We start from the raw sequence: 18,044 nt of genomic DNA on the forward strand, positions 1-18,044 counted from the left end.
CTACTTCCCAAAACCAGTTGGGTTCATTAAGAGAAGGTTGCATTGTGGTTCATGTGCCTTTCGGAATAAATGGAATAAACAACAATCTTGACTCCCCTGGGATAAAAAAGGGCGCAGATTCTGCCAGCTGGTTTGTAATATGAGTGTGCTTTGCACGGTGTATTTTCACAGCTGCCTTATCAGTTTCCTGAAATGAATCAGGGTGGAGCAAACAGTTTAGGAATGTCATGAAAGAAGGATTTGGAGCGTTGCTGCGGTTCATGATAATAAGGCCCTCTTGGGATAGCGTTTCAGAGTCAGGAGGTATCCTACTGGGGATGGGAATGAGGCTTTTACAATGTTATTGCAAACAAATTCATCAGCTGTTGTGTCTGCCCTGGGTTGGAGACACGCTCTTCACTCTTTGTGACAGCCTGACTTGACGCTGCTACTGGACAGGAGGCACTTCCAGGCCTCTCGCTGTGAGATGCTGTTTTGCCAAATGTGGTGGTTTCTGCTGTTGTAATTCATCTTTGTGGGAGCTGAGGGATCTCAGAAGTTTGCAGAGCTGAATGTTTCCTATTGCTGAGGCATCAGCTCCACCTAAACCACCTGCTGAGGGTCAGCCTTCTGCACATCGAGGGCTGCTGGGACCAGTGGGGCTGATATGGTGTAGGAGAAGCAGAGAGGCAGAGGAGGAAGCATTCACTGTGTTAGATCTGGGAAGAGTTACTGTGTTGTTTCTCCTTCACAAAATAACCACTCAAATGCAGCACTTTGGATTTTGGGGTAGGCGAGCAATTAAGAAATCTATCTTGATTGATTGTATGGGTTGAATGGGAGACGTGACATGCTGGAGAAGAATCTGACTTAATGCTGGGATGGGCTAATGGAGTGTATGGGACTCTTGTAGCAGTTTGGTTAAACACCCTTTTTTCCATCACCACTGAGTTACAGTGTATTTAACAGAAACAAATAGAGTGAACCAAAGCTTTCTCCTTTCCTAAGAATGACTTTGACTAGAGCTTTACTCTTTACAATACAGCACGTGAGCTCCATTTATCAAACCGCCGACAGTTCTGCTTTAAATAAATAGCCTTATTATTTTGTTGGCTTGCAAAATATTGATTGCTGCTTTAGAACCAGTTTTATTCCAAGGTCTGATGGTGAAGGAGTGCTGTCCCATAGGTGTGGGCTGCAAAGGGTGGCAGTGCCCTATATGAGGTTTTGCAGTGCTCAAATCAGGTTCAAATGTACCTATTTTATGACAAACACTTATTGTCTCTATGGATAGGGTATCCCGCTGTTGACATAAAGCCTATTTCAATGTTTAACCATCTGTGCCATTATAAAATTACTCCTTATTTCCAATCAGAATCATTGTTGTATTTTATTCTTGGTACCTCTCATCCTGTTCATGTCAGCGACGGAGAACAAATAATTCCTTGCCTTTCCTGTTGATCCTAGACGTGCATGAAGGTTGTTGTCTCCTTCCCTTTTGTTTTAGCACACCAAATTGCTCCTTTCAGTGGAGAAGAGAATAGGAATAAGTGGGACGTGCAGAAAATAGCACCATAATTGGTTGTCTTTTCCCTGGGCAGTACTTATTAGCAGAAGTGTTTTCTTAAAACCGACTGGGCTAATTAGAACCACAAGACTAATTTTGGGGTGTGCAGCCCCTACAGCAGCAATCTCTGTCTGAACTATGTGGAAGAGGGTTTAAAAAATAGAAAGCTTCTCAGTGTTTTCTGGCTGTTCTCATTGGTCAGCCAATTGATGTCATGTCTGTGCATACAGACCATCACAACAAAAACCAGTCCGTGCTGAACAGCCTTCAAGAATGCTGGGCCAGAAATACAAAGGATGGGGATGTGGGAGGTTCCAACACACAAACTGGAAGTGGAGCTGCACTCAGAGTATGGTGGCCACAGAGGGTATCCCATAACCTGTAGCAAAACTGCAGACAGTTGCATGATGCTGCTCCAACCACAAATGAACGTTCACTTGATTGCCACCAGCAGTCCTTAACTCTTAAGGATGGAGTTAAGTTGGTCGCGGTGTGACTCGAGTAGGGAAAAGCCAGAAGCTGCTGTTGTGTTTGGGCACACAAATACCAGTACCTTCTGTCTGCAGAGAACACACCAACTCTGTAAGGTGAACACATAGGAAGGTGTGATCGTGACCTTTCTTTACATGATTGCTATTTGTACTCTGATAGCTGTACCCCAGTGTGCCAGAGCTGCGTTGCTTCACTCAAGATGTTATCTTGATCCCATGCAATCATTAAAGCTCCCCCAGTGCCTCTCAAGTGGAAAATGTTGAGCTTGGCATTGTTGCCGAATTATGATCTGCATAAATACATCCTCTCTTCCAAACTTGCAGTTAGGATTTGCCATACACTATTATTCTTTTGCTAATGGGTGTTTGCTGTTAAACAGAATCCCCGAGGTTCCCCTTTGCAGTTGGTTCTGCATTGCCTGCCCATCGTAAGCAATGTTTATTTTCCTATGGCCAAGCTGAACAGCATCCATCTGGAAGTTTATCTGCTGGTATCTGAGTTAAGAGACTGAGTGTTTTAATATCTTACCGTAGGTATTCTGGCTCTTTAAGAGATGAGATCTTGTTTATTACGGCCGTTTTATTTCTCTTTGCTGTTGTATAAACTTGATGGCAGTTTGCTGCAAAGACAACACAAAACATAAGGAGTCAATTGAGGTTCGATGTCCTTCCTTTTAGTCCCATTTCACCAGGAAGATATCTGAATCAGTGCTTGTCAAGCTGAAGGGCCAAAGGTGGTAAGGTGTGGATGTGATCAATGGGGAACTTGGACCAGATTTCTGGAGCAAAATCCAGAATGGTGACCCTGAAAACTCCCCCCATCCCTGAATCCATCCTTGAAGCCTTAAGTGCTATGAGTAGTTTGTGTTGATATTCTTCAAATACCTGCTGTTGTGCCTCTGCAGTCCTGCAGGTCTGGGCGGGTTGGTGCTGTATATAAAGTCTGAATGGCTGGGATGCAGGAACCAAGCGTGCCTATGTGTCCCAAAGGCATATTCAGAATAAACCTTGTGTGTTCCAATGGGATCTGGCTCCTTGCAAAACGCACAGGAGGCTGTTGGGGTGGCAAGCAAAAGGATGCTTTCTTTTCAGTCCGCAAGGCTTTCAAACCCAAGCACTGACTTGGAGCAGTGGGTTCCTACTTGGAGCACCTAGCTGAGATTAGTGCACTGTACAGAGCCTGTGCACACCGCATTGTAATCACATTGTAATCACATCTGCTTCAAGAGGTCCTATAGCCAGAAATACCACAGAATGCCATAAGACCTGCGGGAACCATTCTATGTGCATCTACTTTTGCCTACTGTTGGAATGGACAGTGCAGAAAACGGACCTTGTGACTGTTCTTAAATGCTTCAGGCTGCCCAGCACCACTCAGTATTGCTCTCACATGGCTGCTGTGTTGCTGTTTGGAGCTGCCCTCCTGCCATTGACTCCTTCAGCTCTTCATTGCCTTCTTCAGCTCCTTCAGCTATGGGAGCATCACATCTTGTTGTTGTCCACAACAACCTCGGATCTGTTTCCTTCGTAACGATACGGCGACATATAAAGCAGCTGACATCAGTTCTGAGAATACTCTCTCGTAGGTGGAACTATTATCTTCACGGCGCTGCGAGGCAGAGATTTGCTTCGCTAAGAAGGAAAACACGGGACTTATCCTGACGTCTTAATTCACCCCTAGTGTATAAAGAGGCCAAAGGGGTCAGCAATTAGAGACGGCACTTGGAGCAGCCAAGGAGATGGGAGGATGCAGGTTTCTGCTTCTGGAAGGTTCTATGGAAGGTTCTATGTTGCTGGTTGACCCCTTCATCCATTGGGCTGTGAGCTGGACGCCATGCTGGACACAGCCTCCCACAGAAGGGCGGTGAGAAGAGGCATCGTCCAGCCTAGTGAGCATAGAGACTGCAATTAACTTAATTAAAGTCTACAGCGGCTGAAAAAGATACTTACTCTTGAATAAGGCCGAAATAGCACCGAGATGCGGCCTGAACGCCTCAACCCCGCGCTGACTGACGCCTCCTCCGCGCCGCTCCCGCCTTCCCGCCCTCACTGCGGGCGGGACGCGCGACCCCAGGCAGCGCTAAGCCACGCCTACTTATTGCATTGGCCACGCCCACTTATTGCATTGGCCACGCCCACTCGCCGGTGTATGAAACGGGACGCGCTTTGCATAGCCACGCCCCCTTCATGAATATTCATCCGCCTCACCTCCGCGCGCATCGCAGGGACGAAAGGAGGGAAGGATCTCGGGGGCGCGCCCGCCGTTCCCTTCCCCCTCCGCCCGGGGGGCGCGCGCGGCCCCGCCCGCTTTTTCCCTGCGCCCTCCGCGCGCGCGCGCCCGCGAGGCGGCGGCGGCGCGCATCGAAAGGACGGAGTGAGCGCGCAGTGGGTGCGGAGCCACCGCCGCTCTACGGGAGCAGCCGCAGAGCCGACCCCCCCCCACATTAACCAACCTCCACGCCGCCCCTCCCCGTCGGGTGCGTGTGCGGAAGGGCCGGCGGCAGGTATGAGGGTGTGTTATCGTGTGTGGGGGGGCTGGTATGTCGGTATGTCGGCGATATGTCATGGGGGAACGCGGTGTTGAGTGGGGGGGGGTCCGCAGCCCTTGGTTGTGCGAGGGTGGGGGGGTGGAATCGGTGCGGGGAAGCGGAGCCCGCAGCGCCGCCACTGTCTGGGAGTGGGGAGGGGGCGCGGCGAGGGGGAGAGGGGATAAGGGAGGGGAATAGGGGATAAGGGAGGGGAATGGTCACAGGGGGGTCGGCAGCGCCGCTTCGATGCTCCTGGGGGGGGTTGGTGTCGGATATGGGGTTGGGGGCGCTGCCCGGATGGGGGGGGACGGGCGATGTGGGGCGGTGGGCGCCGCCTCTCTGCTCCATCTCGGAGCGGAACTCGGAGCGTGTCCGTCCGTATTTGATTGAGTTTAAATAGCAAATCCCCATAAAGGTGCAGCGATCCGATCCTTTCCGTGCTCCGGAGCCTCTCGGAGAACGGGTGGGAGCTGCGTTGGGATGGACGGGTGGTTGTAACGCCGTCAACCCGGGGCGGTGCGGGTCGGTGCGGGTCCGCTCTCACGGCGATGCTAGGAATGAATTCGTGCTGCTCTGTAGCGGTTCCCATCTTGCTTTCATCTCCCCATTCTTCCATTGCTTTGGCCCCGATGCAAGGTTTGAGTGTCTTGTTTTATAGCTGGAATGAATGTGTTAAAAAATGTGTTTTTTTAAGCTACCTGATGGTCACCCTCTTTCCATTCAGCCTTCAGAATGCGAGTCTGCATAGAACACAGCCTTTAGAATGGAGAAACCCTCAAATATAACCTGGTAGATCTCATGGCAGTTGTTTTTTACTGCAGCAGTGCATGCAGGCACACCCACCTTCCAGCCCTGCGGTCCCCGTGGCTGCATGGCAGTGTATGGAGGTGCCTTTGGACCAGATGTGCATCCCTAAGCACAGCTGCATGCAGCGGGTCCTGCAGGTTGTGTTTCCCATCTGGTTTTGCAGCAGAACCCTTTACCTGGGAGGTGTCCTGGTTTGTTTGCAGCAGGTTCGAGTGTTGCTGGTATGGAATCTTAGTCTGCCGTTCATTTCAGGGTGTTGTTATGGCAGTAATAGGAGGCTGTGGATGCCCCATCCCTGCAGGTATTCTAGGCCAGGCTGGATGTGGCTCTGGGCAGCCTGGGCTGCTGGTTGGTGACCCTGCACACAGCAGGGGGTTGGAACTGGATGAGCACTGTGGGGCTTCTCTACCCTTTATGCAAGTTTTTCTTCCTCTATAGCTGGTCCTGTGTGAGCTCTGCTGGGAGGGTGTGGGAGATGTGAACTCAGCTGGTGCTCAGTGCATTGCTGTGCCCATGAGATGTGGGTATCCAGGGCTTGGGTGTCTCCAGGAGCAGCACTTCAAGGTGTGCACAGGTCCATCCATTCATTGTAACTCTTGCAGTCAGCTTCATTGCTCCTTCCAGGTGACGTCTTGCGCCTTGTGCCCAGCGTGGTTAATACGTTGCTATGGACATTGGTGAGCACTGTGCGCATCCGTGGATAGAGCAGAAGCAATTGGAGCCGTGCAGGAGCAGGGAGCTGTGTGCTCATCGCCTCACCGTGAGCAGACCGACCTACTGGTGGTCCTGAGTGCCATGGAATCTTACAATCAGAATGACCTGGGTTGAAAAGGACCACAGTGCACATCCAGTTCCAACCCCTTGCTATGGGCAGGGTCACCAACCAGCAGCCCAGGCTGCCCAGAGCCACATCCAGCCTGGCATTGAATGCCTGCAGGGATGGGGCATCCACAGCCTCCTTGGGCAACCTGTTCCATTGCTTCATCACCCTCTGGGTGAAAAACATCCTCCTAAGATCCAACCTAAACCTCCTGCCCAGCTCTGCACAGCACAGAGGGCTGCAGTGTGGGGCAGCCTGCCTTGGCCTTCCATGGGGGGGTATCTGTAGTGACAATACAACGTGGCTCTGCTACAGGAGCTGCGGTGCTCCACATCATCAGGAAGGAAATCTCCTGTGTTCTTTTGGGCAGCACTCACTGCTTGTCTTCCTGATAGGCGTCGAATGATTTATTTATACTGCTGCGGTGTGAGAAACTCCACCTTGAAAGCTTCTCTTTCAAAAAGCATCGGTAATTATAGAGTGCTGCTTTCATGTTTGACTCAGGTTTATTTTCATGCCACGCTGCCTGTCTGCTGCAGGAATCATTGCTTTAAAACACATGGAGCAGTTGGTTTGGTGTGTGCTGTGCATGGAGAGCCACGAATCACATGTGTTAACGCTGCCCATGTTTGTTATCTGTGTGTCTGCACTATGATGTGACTGCAGGGTATCCTGGAGGTGGATGGAGGCTCCATGGAAGGAAGGAGCTGCTTTATTTCTCCCTTATGAGAGGTCTATCAGATCCATGGCGTGGAGTTGTTGCAGCAATGGGGTTGGCTTGTGGTTAACACAAATGGAGCACTTGGTGCACGTCCCAGCCTTCAGATCCTTGTGTGTGTGAATAACCCTCTTTCTGCCCCACAACCACTTCCATTCACGCTGCTCCCATCCACATGAGTTACCAAAGAGTCATCTGATGAGCTCTCTTGACCCGCAGCCAGGCAGAGCAAGCGCAGAGCTCTGCTTGTTCCTGGGCTGACACACACGGGTGTGCAAACAGCAGATGTGTGCCTTCCTATATCTGCAGCTCAGAGGGGCAGTGGTGTGTCTGCCTTCATCCAGGCTCAGGGTATGGAAGCTGCTATTTGTTCAGAGCCTCTCACCCAAGCTGGTGTTCTGTAGCAAGGAGTTGGAAGGGTTACATTGATGGATGGAAGTCTGCTGGGCAGGGTGAGCTCTTGTTTGCAATAGCAGCCACATTGAGAGTGTGTTAGTAATTACTGAGGTGGGAGAAGAGGTGGCTGATCCGTGTCTGTGCAGCAGAGGACCTTCCTATTTGCTTGCTTTATTTCTCCCTTTGTGTTGCACAGGGACTTGGTTTACTGGAGGTTTGTCAGGGTGGTATGGTTGGGTTGCAGTTGGCTCGGATGGTCTTAAAGGTCTTTTGCAACCTGAGCAATTCTATGATGCTGTGATTGTATGTTGAGGACGGGCTGGTAAAGCAGGGCTCCCTACAAGGTGGGTTTTCTGTCCTTGGATCATAGAGTGTGAAGCTGGAGGGGCCCGATGGTGTTGGAGTGGTTGGCTGTGGATGAGCCCTGTTCATGGGCTGCTTTGTTATGCCTGGCATCTTTCCTGGGCTGCTTCCCTCTGAGTTTGATCATCTATTTCATATGAAGCTGGGGGTCGGAAAAACTGAGAGGTAACTGCAAGGAGAAGCAGATGTGAGTTGGGGTCTTCCTGGCTGTGTGTCAACACTCAGCTGCAGGTTATGTTAAAGGGTTCCCATACTTTTTGCAGTAATGGATGGATCAAAGCTGCATCCCCATGCAGTGTGCAGCAAAGGAAACATCTGCCCTTGTGTTTGCCCTTATGCACCTCCTCTGGAGCATGTATCCCTTGTCCCCAGCTCCTGTTGTCTCCTGTGGGTTCTGCGTTGAGATGCTATTTCTGACAGCTGCATGCTCATGATGTTCTAGATAGCGATCAGAAGAGGTCCAGGAGCTGAGTGGTGAGGGCACAGAGGTTCTTAATACTGAGGATGTCACTTGGGAAGTATATGCTTGTGGCCATGGGGGGGGGATGGCAGTGTGATGCTCAGGGCCTCTCAGTGCAGGACATTGGGCAAAAGGATGGACCCTTCCCATATGCTTCTTTGGTAGCATGTGGGGCTCCAGGAGCACATCTGCAAAGGGGAGATGGTGGTCAGAGAGGGACAGCTTCCTCTCCCAGTGAGATGTTATGGCTCAGATCACTCTTTCCTGTTTCATTTTCTGTGCAGCCCCCAGCTCACATCCCACTGCTGCACCCATTTACTGGAGCTGCTGGGGCCTTCCACCAGCACAGCCCATGGGTAGTTATGTGTTGGGGCATCCTCTGCCTTTGGGAGCAGGGATTTGATGCATCAGGCACTGAAGGAAGATTGTTCTGAAGGCTCAGGCCATAACGAAGCTGCGTGTGCCTACCTGCGTTCCCTTCAGGCTGGTAATGTTATCTGTCTCTGGGTTTCTTTTCATGCCTCGCTGACAGCAGGCAGTGCTCCTACACCTCCTCAGCAGAGGTGGAGTGTTACCATCTGTCACCGTGTGGGCAGCAGTCATCCCAAAAAGTAATGGCAAGTGGGAGTTGTTGCCAGTTACAAGTTGTGATCACAAGCCAAATGGCGCACTTCTAAATTAATACGTTTCCAAAGGGAAAAGAGATGCAAGTGTTTATTTTTGCAAAGGATTTTCAGTGGTGGGCACTCAACTGGGGTCTTGGCTTGGCCGTGTTTAGTGAGCATGAGGGACCACTGCCCTCAATGCAGTGGCATGTGGAGTATGTGAGCCCATAAGGGGCTGCGGATGGGGTTCTTATAAGGGTATGAATGATGGAGCAGCTCCCATTGGCTTTGCCTGGTGGGAACTGAAGGATGTGGTGTTGTCCTTTGGCACAACCAGCCCTTAGCAGGGCTTTGCTGCTCCCCTTGGGGTATGAGGTGGGAAGGTACCCCGTGCTCAGTCTGGTTGGTTGGAAGGGTGTAAATCTCACATCCTTGAGCCACGTCTCCTATAAATGCTTATACAATCACTGATCAACAGGTAGAATGCACTTATAGTACTGACTATCAGTCACCTAAACTAAGTTTTAATTAAAGAGAGCCCAGACAGAGGATGTCTCCTCATAGGAAGGTGGGAATAGTTGGAACTAATAGTTCTTTTGATAATTACTTTTAAATGTGGAGTTAAACTAACAACAATAGGTGAAGATGATGTGGCACATCTCCTTGGTCCCCCTTTCCCTCCATCATGTTGGATCCTGACTGAGGGCTGCTATCGATTCAGCATCACTGACAGCAGTGGAAGATGATGGCCTCTATTTGAAATAGAGGCGTTTAGAGAATAACAAAAGGAATACCATGACAACCCAAGCCTTAAAGATGATCCTTTCCGGGCATTTTCTGCACGTAAGCTGTGTTGTAGATGTACAATAAATCCTTGGATATTTGTATTTGGATACAAATAACCTTTGGAACAGGTTGCCCAAGGAGGCTGTGGATGCCCCATCCCTGCAGGCATTCAAGGCCAGGCTGGATGTGGCTCTGGGCATCCTGGGCTGCTGGTTGGTGACCCTGCACATAGCAGGGGGTTGGAAATGGATGAGCACTGTGGGCCTTTTCAACTCAGACCATTCTTGTTCACATAGCACAGCAAAGGACTGTGGTTACCTCTGTGCAGAGCATCCATGGAGCTGAGCCATGGCACCACTGTGTGGCTGTGAGCTGCGTCACCGAAGCGTGGTAACGAATGCAACAGATGGATTAACTCCTTTTAGTGGGAAAGCTGTGCATAGGCAAGCATTGCTATTGCAATGGAAAAGGGAGAAGGCCGTGTCTGGCAAGGCCTGTAGCTGAGGCGTATCTCACCCATGTACCAGTAATGGGAGTTGATGCTGAGCCCAGAGAGCATCCCTGAGCAATCAGTATCTCATCGATGCCCATCTCAGGGGAGTGGAAAAATACCACGTATGGATGAATTGGAGTCAAAGATGGATGTAGATAAGGGCTCTCACAGCTCGTTGTTGTTGTTGTTGTTTGTTTTGGGAGCTGCCATCTGCACGGGGAGGTGTAGAAGTGCTGAGCTGACATTTCTGAGCTGAACAGCTGATGCGTCTGAGACGTCTTCCAGTGTGGGATCGAATGCTTGGATGTGAGCTCATCTGAAGGAATCCATTGCGGCGCAGGGAAAGGCTTCCTTTGAGTTGGCTTTGCTTATTTATTAGAAGAAAAGAGGTAATTAAGTCTCCTGTATGCAAAGTAAATGATCTGAAAACGGGAACGGCGGAGTTGAGAATATGCAAAGCTCTGTGGAAGGTGCAAGAAGAAAGCAGAGCAGCACCAAAGGCAATGAAACCGAGGCAGACAACCCGCTGTGAATGGCAGTTCTGTGTCTGCATGATGCACTCACACCGAGCATGGGAAATTCGGGGTGGATTGGAGGTTTCAGATCAATGCATTCAGTGGGAAGGTGAGCTCTGCATGGAGCAGAGGGTGGGTGGAGCTGCAGAGAAGGCAAGGTGTGGGTTGTGCTTATGTGCAAAGAATGTACTGACTCCTATTTCTGTCTGTGTGTATCTCTCCTAGCCAGGACCCTGCCCAGCAGTCCTGGCCTTTTCTCAGGGCTGTGCTGTGCTCTCAGACCCTGAATGTATCAGAGCTGTGCTGGGGCAGATAGGCTCTCAAAGAGAGCCTTTGTTGTTCCTTCTGCAGCTCTTTTGGGGGGGGGGCTGAGTTAGCAGTGCCACTGTCAGCACACAGCCCGTCTGCTGGGGCCCTTGGCTGCTGCCCATTTCCCTGGCACAGCTGTAAGCACGGGGTCCTTGCAATGCAGATAAGCTTTGCATCTGGCTCTTCTTATTGCTCTGTGGACTTGTTAGTGACTGAAGGACCTGGGGCCGTTTGGTCTGGGGAAGAGGAGGCTGAGGGGGGACCTGATTGCTCTCTTCCAAAGCCCAATAGGTGATTGCAGTGAGGTTGGGTTGGTCTCTTCTCACTGGTGACAGGATAAGGGGAAATGGCCTCAAATTGCATCAGGGGAAGTTTAGGTTGGATATCAGGACAAACTTCTTTACAGAAGGGGTTGTTAAGCACTGGGATGCTTATCCCAGGGCTATGACCAGGCTTGTTATGATGGGCTTGTTATGATGGGCTTGTTTCATCTGCTTGCCCCCCTATAGATGAAGCAGCACAGTAATGGAGAAGGATACACAGGGGTAGGTACGCTTATTGAAGCAATAAGCTCACAAGGATGTTATGCCAGGAGTTGCAGCATTCATGCAAGCAGAAGGCGCTGTAAGATCGGCTCTTATCTGATCTATCAGTGTGCTGTGTGTTCTATCTTGCTTGTAACTAAAATTTCACGTGACACGAAGCGCTTGTGATTAACTTCAGACTCTCTTGCTGCATTTTTCCTTGCAGACAAATGTTTTTGCTGTCAGGAGATGAGATAAGGCCCTGCATGGGGTGCACTGATTGCTCTGTGTCTGAGCAGTACATGGAAGGAGGAGCTTTTAGCAGAGATTTCCACTTCCCACTCATCTCTCCCATAGGAAACAGTAATTTTGGCATCACCTGGGCTTTGCATGGTGGCTGTTGAGTTCTCTCAACAGTTTTTTCCTGGTGTCAGAGTTGTTCTGTGTGAAATACTCGTGGTAGGGGAAGTAGGCCAGGACATAGACTGGGACATGGAGCATAGGCTGGAACATAGAGAGAGCATAGACCAGAACGTAGAGCATAGAGAGAGCACAGACCAGAATGTAGAGCATAGGGAGAGCATAGACCAGAATGTAGAGCATAGGGAGAGCATAGGGCATAGAGAGAGCATAGACGGAACATAGACCAGAACATAGAGCATGGTGAGAGTATAGACCAGAACATAGACAGTGTAGACCAGAACATAGGCCAAAATGTAGACCAGGACATAGAATGTAGGATGGAATGTAGGACAGAATATAGACAAAATATAGACCAGAGCACAGACAGAGTGTAGACCAGGACATAGAATATAGATCAGAACATAGAACGTAGACCAGAATGTAGAGCAGAGCATAGACCAGAATGTAGAAGATAGACCAGAATGCAGACATGAATGTAGGGGAGAATGTAGACAAAATATGGACCAGAATGTAGACCAGAACATAGGACAAAATATAGGCTAGAGTATAAAGCAGAACAGAGACTGAATGTAGGCCAGGATGTAGACCAGAATATGTGCAGAAAAAAATAAAACCTAATTTAAACTATTCATACTTCTATGCTTCTGAATAAGAAACCAATTGAACGATGCATGGCTTTGCTTGCATGCCTGATGCATCTTGTTTGATGGAAAGCCTCAATGCTTCTTGTTCCTTTTAGGTATAGAAGAGAGGTCTCCAGGGTTCACGTTGTTTTGTGTTTATGGCTCTCTGTGCTGTTCCCTGATGGCTCTGCCAGGCTGCAGGATGCTCACAGGCTTTTGCTAAACATTTAGGCAGAGAACTCAACTTGAGGCCAAAAGAGTTGGAGCTATTCTGGGGATGCTGTAAGGAAGCTACAGGAGAGCCTGATATTATTTCAAGTGTGTGCTGTTGTTTGTATTGTGTTTACCTCTGGTGTAGCTCCCAGATGCGAGCTTTTGCATATTACTCATTATAGAAACATCAGGTTGGTTTTCCTTCCTTTATTTGTGCTCTTCCTCTTCCTCCCTCCGCCCTCCCTTCCCGTCTGGCTGTTGTTACATCCCTGCAGTGCTGTGCATCCGACTTACAGAGCCTGAGATGGACCACGTGGGAGCTCCCAGCTCCTCCAGTCTGTGTGCTGTTCAGTTCAGATGAACTGAATATTGGCTGGTGTTACACAGGTGAGCTTCTGTTGTCTCCAGATTGAGCTGGCAAAGCAGAGTGGTGCTGTTTCTCTAAAATCCTGATAGTGAAGGTTCTGTAGTTGCCCATCTGCTCCTCTCCTGTCAGTGACGTAGAACTAATAACAGCCTGCACGTCTCGTGTGCTGTTGTGCCATTCAGAACCGTGTTGCACAGAACATCGGGGTGCAGTTTGTTGTGGGAGCTGTGAACCCAACCTGTGCAAACTGATGTGAAATAGCAGGAATAATTCCAAGGTTGATCCTCCTGTTGGCATCGGTGCTTTGGTAGAGCAGAGCTTCCATCTTCAGCCCAGGATAACACACAGCATTGATGTCTCCATCCCTGTGGTCTGGAGCCAAGCTGTGCTGCTGCTGGACTCATGCACTGCAGCACCAACATCTTATATTCAGCATTACAATGTGTGCTTTGGGGTTTGGGTTGGATTCATGCACTGGTGTGATGACAAACTTCAGATGGAGATGGTTTCTTGCAGATGGTTACACTATATAAGGAGAAAGCGGCGATGTTTCATTGCACCTCTAAAGCCAGAAAATGGGGAGAATTTGTTATGTTTTGTGGCAGTAATGTCTCTGAAACAAGCAATCTGCTTTAATCTAAAGAATGGATAAACGTGGCATGAAGAGAGATCTGTGTTTTAGAGCTCAGTGTGTTGCATTGGTCCTCTAACAGTGCTCCAAACGCAGTTCCTCTCACTGCTGGTGACCATGGGAATGGCTGGGGGGATCATCTGGGCCACTAAGATGGTCAAAGGGCTGGAGCACCGAACCTAGGAGGAAAGGTTGAAGGAACTGGGCTTGTTTAGTTTGGACAAGGGAAGGCTGGGGGGAGACCTCATTGTGGCCTTCCAGTGCTTGAAAGGAGCTGTAATCTTCACTGTCTCTAGGTGGGAATGCTCATAAGTGGTTTCTGTGCTATTGTTTGCATTGTTTTGCTTAAAAAGCAGCAAACTTTGGAAAACGTGGTATCCTCATCCAGTTTAGATGGAAGATAATCCAATCGAAGCACGACGCTGAATGTTAAATCATTTTTTCTCCTTCCAGCTCAATCTCGTTAGGGAAGAAAGGCCTCCTGGTGCGGCTGGCAGCGCAGCAGCAGATGATGCTGTGCTTTCTGTAGCTTGCCTCAATGCCATAAATGTGTTTCTGTAGGAAATTTCCTCTGCCTGAGGAAATAGACCTTTGTTTATTTCTGGACATTGTTCCAGAGTGAACGAAAGGTGGATGGAGGTTGGTGGTGTCACAGGGATGGGGATGAGCTGCTCTTTGCACCAAAGCTGAACATGGGGATGGATCCCAGGAGGGAGCAGTTTCCTCCGACATGTTCTGTTTGCAGATGGGGTGAGCAAAGAGGATGCTCACTATTGTCAGCAGGCAGATGGTGACTGTCTGAGCCGCAGGATAGGATATACTTGATAAACACCCTTTGTTCTCATAGTCTTTGGGCCATTGGTGTGAATTGCTCAAGGTGTTTGCATGGTTCCTAACTTTGGGCTCCATTTGGGTAGGAGCCCCATTGGAAATATGTAAACAGTGTGTTTGGGAAGTGCTGCTTGCTTCATTGCCATCACTGTGGTTGTTTTCAGTGCTGCTGTCCATCTTCTGGCCATCCATCAATATGGACCCATAGCAGCTGGCTTCAAGGCAGCTTCAAGGCCAGTTCTCCCAGTCAGATCTCATTGGGTTTGTATCTTGCGTTCCCATACCCGTACATCTCCATACCTACCTGTATTGCCCATTGCATGATGAAATCAGAACCAGCTGAATTCTGAGCTGGGATGGAACAGCTCTGGACACACTGCAGCACTCAGCGTTCTTATCTGTACACTGTGATTTCAAGTGTGCTCACACAACAGGTTTGTTTACAGCTGCTTTTGCTTTAAACACATTGCTTAAGTAGTCAGGCCTATTCTAAATACCACTTACCTTTTGTCTTTGATGTGTATAAATGTGCCCTTTCCTTCAAGCACTTATCCATGTGCACACTGCTCTGGGGCTGGGATGCTCTGAGTGCTTTGCCCCTGTGGTTTTTGTGCCTTCCTTTCCTATCTTGAAGGCCAGCAGCTTTTGTGTTGGAGTGAAGGTATATGGCTGAATGCTGCAGCTTCATCCAAGGGAGCTGGTAAGGCAGCAGGTTTACATGTGTCCTAGTATGGCATTACCAAAGATGCTTAAAGAAGGGGATGTGGAGATGGCAGAGCAGAAGCTGTGTTCTGAGGTATGTAAGTTATAATTGAATGCTTCCATGTGAGCAAAGGCATTGCCTGTTCTCTTGGGAATTCCCTTGTTCTGTTGGGAGCTGTAGGGAGCTGCTGAGTGGCTTTTTGAGTTCTGTGGCTCCAAGAGCTGAAATAAAGCTGCAAATAACTGCTGTAGTGGCTGAAGGTGTTCCCTGCTGGAAGAAGCCCATGGCTGTGAGTGTGTGCTGCTCTCCAGGATCTCCTAGGAGGAGGGCCACAGAGATGATGAACATCTCCCCTATGAGGAAGGGCTGGCTGACCTGGAGCTATTCAGCATGGGGAAAAGAAGACTGCAATGGGCTGCCCAGAGGGTCCATATGGGGTTGTGGGGCCTGTATGGGGTCTATGGGGCCCATATGGTGTTGTGGGGCCTGTATGGGGTCTATGGGGCCTATATGGGGTTGTGGGGCCCATATGGGGTTGTGGGGCCTATATGGGGTTGTGGGGCCTGTATGGGGTCTATGGGGCCTATATGGGGTTTTGGGGCCCATATGGGGTTGTGGGGCCTGTATGGGGTCTGTGGGGCCCATATGGGGTTGTGGGGCCTGTATGGGGTCTATGGGGCCCATATGGGGTTGTGGGGCCTGTATGGGGTCTATGGGGCCATATGGGGTCTGTGGGACCTATATGGGGTCGTATATGGTGGTTGTATCTTCTGCAGAGATGCTCAAGGCCCATCTGAATGCCAACCTGTTGTAGGGAGCTGCTTTAGCAGGGGGCTGGACTCAATGATCTCCAGGGGTCCCTTCCAACCCCTGCAGTTCTGTGTCTCTCTATCCATCCTCAAATTCCTTCAGTGGGGACCTCCATCCTCCCCCCCTTGTTGTGCTCTGTGGGCTGTTGGGTTTGCTCTTCCAGTTATCAGCTGGCATCTATTAAAACGTTAAATAATTGCATTACTTCTGACCTTGAATGACTCGGGAAGGAAAATATTTGCCTTGGTGTGTGCTGAACGAACCCTGTAATGGGTGCTGGCACTGACATGTGTGTTGTAAGTGCTGCACTGAAAACAATTAGTTAATAAATAGTGACCTGTGAAGAAAAAGAGCAGAGGGGTGACCAGTTAGGTTGTATTTAATGTTATTAAGCATGTAATGTTAATGAGCATCTGAAGGCATCAGAAAGGTGAGGATTTGCAGCAGTATTCATTGTAACAACAAAGCAGTTTCAGTTTGGGCCCCCAAAGTGCTTTGCCAGTACAGATCGTGGTGCATTTGATCAGTGTTATTAAGATGCTGGGAAGATTGCTCCATCAATAGCTTGAAACTCTTTGTTAAGCAGGAAATAAAATGGAAGCTCGTTATAATTTTCATATTAAACCAACAGTCTGGGCTGGTGAGATGGCACGATGCAAATACAGTCCTTTCTGAAGGTGGGAGAGGTGAGCAGAACCATCTCATGTAAACATGGGCTGTTCTCTGATCCTTGTGATGGTTCTGTTGGCATCTGGATGCCTTCCCACATTATTTGCAGGGATGATTATTGCAAGGGAGCTGCTGCCAGCTGAGAATGTGGAATAGTGAATATTAGCATAATGCAACTGCAGATCAGCCAGGTGGGATCTAAATATGGACCAAGGTGCTGCTGTGTTGGTTGTATGGTCTCCTGTGCAGTTCTTGATATATCAGTGGGATCTGCTCCTGTGTAGCAAACTCTACAAGTGCAGTTAATTACGTAATTGCTTTCAATTAGAGAGTCAGAAGTTGAGAAGACTGTGTTTATCAGGATGGAAACGATGCTTGTTTTCTGGGTGGGTCCCAATGCAGTTGGGTCATCCCTGCATTGCTATAGCTTGAGGATCACTGTTCCTGATCTTCGGTTTGATGGATGACCCCCGTCATTAAAAAACCTGACAAAAAGAAGCACATAGAATGATAGAAATATTAAGCTGAGTTAGAGCTTGAATTGAGGCTATTTCCTGTCAGTCTCTGCTTTGTTTCCAACACGTTTGTATATGCAAAGTAATGTTTGAGTTGAGAATGCCCACCGAGCTCCTTTGGTTTCCAGGTGTGTGCCAGCTGATGGCCCAACAGGACGAGTAACCTGGTGTGAAGGTGGAAATCTCCATTCACAGAGCATTCCTTTCCAGCAGAGCTGGTCGGGCAGCATTGCTCAGATCAGTGGTGTTGGAGACAGGTGCTCACTGGGTTGGAAGTCTGCATTAATGCTGCGTTGATAGAAGTGTGAGCTGGTAATTTCTCTGGGTCCGCGTGACCCAGAGTGTTTGTTGTAGAGGCTTCAAATTCAGTTAGCTGTGTGCCACTGAGGTATTAACCTGCTCCAGTGCAGTGTCTGCATAGATGATGGGGAAAGCATTGCTCTGTTTGCTTTAGGAGGAGCAGAAAGTCAGCCTTGCATTTCACCCCACTGGGGCTTTGCTCAGTTGTGATGTTAAACACTTTATACAGGGGATGGTGTTCATCTCAATGCAGCAAACTTCTTAAGCTTGGGGTGGGCTGCACAGGGAGGTGGTGGAGTCCCCATCCCTGCATGTGCTGAGGTCCAGTGCTTGTATCTCTCCACTTGTTGGCTTTGCAGCATTAATAACAGCTGTGTGCATTTCAGTAGTGCATCTTCATAGCTTGGTGAGTGCATGGCTCACTCCCAGGAGGGGAGTAAACTCTTGGAAAGGGCTGACAATAGCAGGACACGGGGAAATGGTTTTAAGTTAAAAGAGGGAAGATTTAGGTTGGATGTTAGGGGGAAGTTCTTCACTAGGAGAGTGGTGAGGCCCTGGAACAGGCTGCCCAGGGAGGTTGTGGATGCCCCGTCCTTGG

The 18,044-nt window shown here is 49.3% G+C and overlaps 1 protein-coding gene across 11 annotated transcripts in view; it reads left to right on the forward strand.

The window, feature by feature from the left end:
* Positions 1-18,044, forward strand: part of TANC2 (tetratricopeptide repeat, ankyrin repeat and coiled-coil containing 2) — a 139,617-nt gene that overhangs the window by 18,588 nt on the left and 102,985 nt on the right. For 9 of the 11 annotated variants that reach the window (XM_015885744.2, XM_015885746.2, XM_015885748.2 and 6 more), the window contains exon 1: positions 4,378-4,541. The exons of 1 other annotated variant lie outside the window; for it this stretch is intronic. The gene's annotated coding sequence lies outside the window, so the exon portion shown is untranslated. Of the gene's footprint in view, positions 1-4,376; positions 4,542-18,044 lie in introns of those variants that run through there. One more of the 11 variants, XM_015885749.2, reaches the window with a different exon arrangement.

Source organism: Coturnix japonica, chromosome 27, assembly GCF_001577835.2.
Source record: "Coturnix japonica isolate 7356 chromosome 27, Coturnix japonica 2.1, whole genome shotgun sequence".
Taxonomy (NCBI): domain Eukaryota; kingdom Metazoa; phylum Chordata; class Aves; order Galliformes; family Phasianidae; genus Coturnix; species Coturnix japonica.